Below are 7,209 nucleotides of genomic sequence, written 5' to 3' on the forward strand. Positions count from 1 at the left end.
ATTTCCTGATTTTGAGGAGTTGATTGCTCTTCTAATTTCTGAGGAGCAGAGAAATGGTGGTGCATCTTCTTCAGGAGGAACTTCAAAAGAAACTGTCTTCTACTCAAATGCTAGAAGAGGTAGAGGCAGAGGTAAAGGAGGCTAATCTAGAGGCCGTGGTAGAAATCAGAATATGCAACAAACTCAAGAAAACCAGTCCTATGGAGGAGGACGTGGTAACTCTAGAGGCAGGGGGAGCCAAAGAGGTCGTGGTGGATGGCAAAGAGGCCAAAATGCAAACAGCAATGTTAAATGCTACTACTGTGGTAAAATGGATCATATGGCTAAAGACTACTATAAAAAGTAGAATGACATTATGAATGGAAAATTGCAACAAGGGAATTATGCATCTTCTAGTAGACAGGGTGATGACAGAAATGAGCATTTGTTTATGGTCCAACACATGACCAATTCTGTGACAAGTGCAGAAGAAAGCAATGATGTGTGGTATGTTGACTCAGGTGTATCAAACCACATGACAGGTCATGCAGAATAGATGCAGCATGCAAGGAAAATGGAAAAACCAGGATTTGTGGTGATTGGTGATGATACTGCACATCCTATTGTGCAGATTGGAAAATTTCCTTTGTCTATGCAAGATGAAAAAAAGAAATACCTGTCAGATGTGTTGCATGCCCCGAATATCACCAAGAACTTGGTTTCTGTTGGTCAAATGGTTGAGCAGGGCTTGCAGGTCAAATTTAATTCTCATGGATGCTTTGTTGAGGATATGAAAAATAAAGGTCGCTTGATAGCAAAAGGAAAGAAAAAGGGCAGAATGTTTATGTTGGATGCAGACATGCCTGAATTGAGTGCAGCAATGTTTGCACATGGAATCGGTGTAGTTGCAGATATTGATATCTGACATAAATGCATTGGTCATGTTAATGTACAGCGACTTAAATCAATGCAAGCCCAAAATATTATTGCAGGATTGCCTAAATTCAAGGTTGCAAAAATACATAAGGTATGTGAAGCCTGTCAGTTTGGAAAACAGGCAAGGAAACCATTTCCTAGACATGTTCAAGAGAGTAAGAAGCCATTGGAATTAATCCACTCTGATGTGTGGACTACTAAAGCTACATCTCTTGGAGGCTGCCATTATTTTGTCACTTTTATTGATGACTATAGCAGAAAAGTTTGGGTGTATTTTATGAAAAAGAAAAGTGAAGTTTTTGGGCATTTCAAAACTCTTAAAGCTATGGTTGAAAAATAAACAGGCCTGCAAATAAAATGCCTAAGGTCAGATGGAGGGGGAGAGTACCTCTCAAATGAGTTTGCAAGGTTCCTGCAGGAGCATGGCATAAAGCAGCAATATTCATGCAGTCATACCCCACAACAAAATGGAATTGCAGAAAGAAAAAACAGGCATATTGGAGAGGTATCTCGTGCCATGCTCAATGAAAAAGACTTGCCATATTTTTACTGGGCTGAAGTAGTTGCTATAGCAGTCTACATAATGAACAGGACTCCCACTGCAGCAATACATGGGATGACTCCAGAGGAGAGGTATACTAGTAGGAAACCAGATATTTCTCATTTGAAGATTTTTGGTTGCATTGCCTATGTTCATGTGCCAGATGAGTTGAGATCCAAGTTGGATCCAAAAGCTGAGAAGTGCATCTTTATTGGTTACTCTCTGCACAGCAGAAAGGGTATAGATGCTATAACCCTTCTACTCGTAAGTTTACATTAAGCAGAGATGTTGTTTTTGATGAGATGAGTAGTTGGTATAAACCAGTAAATGTGATTGATGATGTAGATGCACAAAATCGTAATGCTGCACAGAATTCACAGCAGCAGTCACAAAATATTAGTGGACCTGGAGTGTCCTCTAACAGCGGCTCACATTCTTCGCCATGGATAGGCAGATTGAGATCAGGAGAATCTCCTCAAAACAATGCAGATAGTGGTATGCAGATTTCACAAAAAGGAAAAGAGAAGGTAGATCAGCCCATGTTTGATGTGAATGCAGTTCACTCTTATGTGGATGGTGAATCTAGTGGCTCAGAACAGAGCATTGATGATGAGTTGGGTATTCCTTCTATTGTTACACCTAGAGTAAGGAAGACAAGAGATGTTTTGAGAGCACGTGGGAGTGAACCTACTTTGCGCAGGTCTACCAGAGCTAGGTATCTTGTGAGTAGGCTGAAATATGATGGATTTACGTCCATTCACTATGCCTATATGGTCAAAGTGATACAGGAACCAGAACCCACTTCTTTTGAGCAAGCCATGGAAAAAGAAAAATGGGAGAAAGCCATGGATAAAGAAATGGATGCCTTGGAAGCAAATGCTACATGGGAATTGGTATCTTTGCCTAAAGATAAGAATGCAATTGGTTGTAAGTAGGTTTATAAGGTGAAGCACAATGCAGATGGTTTTGTGAACAGATACAAGGCAAGATTAGTAGTCAAGGGGTATGCACAAACATATGGCATTGATTATGAAGAAACATTCAGTCCGGTTGCAAGGATCGCAACCGTAAGAGCAGTCATTGCTATGGCTGCATCAAAGGAATGGTCTTTACATCTAAATGGATGTAAAGAATGCCTTCTTGCATGGTGATTTGCAAGAAGAGGTATATATGGAGCAGCCACCAGGTTATGTGCATGCTGTTTATCCTGAGTTTGTTTGCAGGTTGAAGAAAGCCTTGTATGGCTTGAAGCAAGCACCTAGAGCATAGTCTAACAAGATAGGACACTATCTTGTCACTGTTGGCTTTCAGATTTCCAAGGCAGATTTCTCACTTTATGTGAGAAAAACAGAGAAAGGTATTATGCTACTTGTCATTTATGTTGATGATATGATTATGATAGGTGATAGTGATGAAGATATCCTTCATGTGAAAATGCTATTGAAGCAGAAGTTTGAGATGAAGGATTTGGGAGAGCTGCGTTATTTCTTGGGCATTGAGGTGATTAGATCACCAAGTGGGTTACGGCTCTTGCAGAGGCAGTATGGATTGGACATGCTGTCCAAATATGGGATGACAGACTGTAAGCCTATTTCAGTTCCTTTGGAGCAGAATGTGAAGCTGAGCGCAGATGCAGGTGAGCTTCTCGAAGACCCTACTATGTACAGACGCATAGTAGGAAGTTTGATTTATATGACTATTACCAGGCCAGATTTGAGCTATGTTGTTGGATTGGTAAGTCAGTTTATGCAGGCTCCAAGGAAATCGCATTTGGATGCGGCTAGACACATACTCAGGTATGTGAAGTCCACATTGCAATATGGACTATTTTATGAGACTGGGGTTCAGATACAGTTGCATGGATACACTGATGTTGATTGGGCTGGTAGTATTTCTGATAGACGATCTACCAGTCGATATGTGTTCTCTTTTGGGAGTACTGTAATCACTTGGAGCAGCAAGAAACAGCCTACAGTTGCCTTGTCGAGCACAGAGGCTGAGTACAGGGGTGCAGCAATGGTTGCATGTGAGGTAGCTTGGTTGCATAAGCTACTTTATGATATGCATCAGCCTACAGATGGGCCAGTTGTCATTTATTGTGACAACATGAGCAGTATACACTTGGCAAATAACCCAGTCTATCATGCTAGAACAAAGCACATTGAGGTGCATTATCACTATGTGCGGGAGAGGGTTTTGCTAGGTCTTATTAATCTAGTTTATGTCAGCACAGAGGATCAAGTAGCTGACATATTCGCGAAGACATTGGGCGCAGAGAAGCTGCGCAAGTTCAGAGACCTGCTTGGTTTGAGACCCACATATAGGGTTCTTCTATTTCTATGTACTAGAGTTCTTTTTGGCTTACACAACTAAGAAGAGGAAAACTATTTTCAGCCTCCACCTGTGTGTGTATTCCCCCATTGTGCAAGCAAGAAAGCTACAAGTGAGACTCCTTCCTTCTCTCCCACAATCTTGACAAAAGGTTTATTGTGATTTTTTGTGACGTGAATTTTCTCTCTATAGAGTAATCAATCCACGATAGCTTTTCTCATGGCTAGCAATGTTTGCTCATTGTGTCCTCCTAAAAAAGTAGGATCTCTCTTAATAACACCATATGTAGATTTTAAGGATGCATATAGCTCATCAATGGATTGGATGTCTAAATATTTGAGGAGAATGATTTCTTGGTCTTCCTCTTCAAAGGCATTAGCAACCTGCATTTTAGAAATACAACATAGATTAGTGTGATACTACATCATAAGTTAATTAGCTACTCTATTGTCTTAATATTTAATAACATTGAGTTACCGATGAAGTTCTTGATGGCAATTCTGTATTAGAAGGATCCACACTTTTTGATGGCTCAACATGGTCGAGAGCCTATAGTATAGACAATAAAATAAAGTTAACAAAATTAAATTATGCCACATTTAGAAAAAAGAAATGCAAAGAAGTACCTTAGATAATTTCTTATTTTTGCCCTTACTCTCCTTTTGTTGTTGCTTCCTTTACTGCATTTTCTCGCTCATCTTATCACAATAAGTTTGTTATTAGATATAATTTATTAAATGCATATATTAAAATAAAATATCAAGAGATGGCTAAGAATACCTTTCGTACACGAAGACTTTTCCATGCTACTTCAACCTCCTCAGGATCTTGGATCATATCTTGTGGAAGAGAGTGTTCACTACTACATGAACCCTATAATACAAGAAAAGTAAAACTTAAAATGAAATATCTTTTAATTTAAAAGTATACAATAATTAAGAATATATGTATATATTCCTCATACAGATGGAATTCCTTGTAGTAGCTCCATAAAACTACGATCTGAGTTTAAATAGTCCTGAGTTTAAATAGTCCTGAAACATAGGTTAAGTGTTAGAGACAGTCAAATGGAAAAAGACTATAAACCAAGGTATACTAACCATTTCATTATTCTTTTGACATTTTTCGAAAGTAGAAATTGAAACAAGAGGCAGACCATCATTGTGAGATTCCAACTAGTACAAGCAAGAAAATTGAAGTCAATATTAAAAACTAAAAACTCCAAATATTAAAATATTTAATATGAAAGGTAAATATATCTAAGAAATTTTAAAGTGAAATGATTATAATAAAGATAAAGATAATAAAAATTATACAATAGAAAAAATAAAACTTGAGATGAAAATTGCAAATCTTAGCGGTTTTTGTTGCATATCTACTTGCTCGAAGCTATGATTCTTCTATTAAAAAAACATAGTTGTGCTAATCAGTACCAATTTCTTATGTATATAATCTATGGTGAGAAAATTTTGATAAATAAGTATGCTTATCAAATATATATCCACCAAATATGATCTTTTCCTCTTGAGTTTCTTTCTGAGATTTTGAGCAACAGAAAGATAGTACAGATATATATCCTCATTTTTCCAAAGGTGAGTAGCACCAAGAAACTCAAGGGGTAAAATTTGATCATTGTTTTGATCTATGATCTCTAAAATTCTATGTTTGTCATCTTTATTATTATGAAACCGCAAATCCTTGCCAATCTCATGGCTCTTGACCCAATTATACACTTTTCTGTGATTAGCACAATACTTAACATTTTGTGTATCTCAATAGTATTTTAGTAAAAATGGTTTTCCAAACTCATCTTGGTCTTCTCGACTAATCCTTTTAGGTGGTTTGAAAATGTAGTCATATATAGGAGTCTTCATCAAAGATACATCCCCTATTTGTATACTCTTGATTTGCTTTTGAGGTAGCAACTAGACTCTTTTACTTTATATTGAAATTGGTTTGCTCATGCTCACTGTTTGTTCAGAACTATCATTCTTTGATTTCAGTTCCTCAATTGTTTTTTGGAGAGTGATGATAGTTTGCATCATTGAATCTAGAGTTTGTTGGCTTGGGGAGGTCATGAGACAAGCTAAAATTAAATCAAGAAACTATGTTAATATTCAACCAATAAAGAATCGATCAATCATATAAAAAGCATATAACAATGATCACACTCTCTTTTTCTCTCTCTCTCTCTCAATGATTTTAATGGGATTTTAAGTTTTAAAGAAAAACACCATAAACAATACAATATACAACTATAAAAACCATGAGACAAGCTAAAATCAAATAAGATACAAGGTAAAATCAAATTTACAACTTTATATGCTAGTATTCCTCAAACAAGAGATTATATCCATACATTAATCTTCTTCAAGCAAGAAATTTTCTCATTCTTTATAAAAAGAAATAACAATAATCACACATGCACACATACACACATACACACAAAGGTCCAACTACCTATACATGAGACACAACATGAGCTATATCCATGAGATACAGTCCTAATATACAAACACCCATAGATAAAGTATTATGATATACACAATGGGATGGCGATCAGATAATGATGTCCATTATGACCAATGCTACTAGCACCCATTTGGATCTCCAAGAATGCAACACACACACACACTCTCTCTCTAAAGCAATCAAGTTACATCACGTGATCTCCACACTATTGGAACATCTATAGACTCTCCAATTGATAATGTTACTCTCCTTCTCTTTGTAACTTCAAAGTTTGACATTACCGTGCTATGCAAGTTCCAATCTCTCTAAATATCTTCATCAATATCAATTCTCCATGTATTTCTATTATGATCACACTTCAACCATGACAATTTGCACCTTTTTTCTTCATAATTAACCTCTCTTATCATTGCATGAATGTACTCCCCATCCATGTCATCATTATGTTTTCTTGCCAACACAATATCATATTTTTCTAACCAAGGAGGTATACAACCAACTGCCCTGCCCTTATTTATAATAATCTTGTTCTTTGAATTAGATCTTTTACCTCATATGCAACAAGTCTATTATGTAAAGGTAAAGGAACAAACTTATGCAATAAAGAACTCAATGGTCTTATGCAATCCCATGTAAATGGAAGTCGTTGAGTTTGTAGTACACTCATTCCCATGATTGGATCTATAAGTAAGCATTCTTCATTTTCTTTTACAGTTATGCATTGCTTGTAATATTCTCCACTAAGAAAGGTGTAATACTCTCCAACCCATTGAATGGAAAAAAAATTAGTGAGTCTTGCTTTCCAATGACCTATACTTTCTAACGTACTACAAAAATAGTTAGTTTTTACCACGACGTCATTTGCGATCTTGTATATTTCTCCATTATAAAGAATTCTTCTATATGTGGTAACTAGATGTCCTACTAGTGCATTCTCTTGAAGACCAAGA

General features: G+C 36.6%; 1 long non-coding RNA gene across 1 annotated transcript; it reads right to left on the reverse strand.

Moving 5' to 3' along the window:
* Positions 1-3,923: 3,923 nt before the first annotated feature.
* On the reverse strand, positions 3,924-4,664 carry LOC148017790 (uncharacterized). The gene is made up of 4 exons (XR_015687624.1): positions 4,568-4,664; positions 4,414-4,485; positions 4,265-4,336; positions 3,924-4,170 (listed from the first exon to the last, which is right to left on the reverse strand). It is a non-coding gene; the product is annotated as an uncharacterized LOC148017790 (long non-coding RNA).
* Between the last annotated feature and the right edge of the window lie 2,545 nt (positions 4,665-7,209).

This window comes from Lygodium microphyllum, chromosome 21 (assembly GCF_053477565.2).
Source record: "Lygodium microphyllum isolate KBCC chromosome 21, Lygodium_microphyllum_v1.1.10, whole genome shotgun sequence".
NCBI classification, from domain to species: Eukaryota; Viridiplantae; Streptophyta; class Polypodiopsida; order Schizaeales; family Lygodiaceae; genus Lygodium; species Lygodium microphyllum.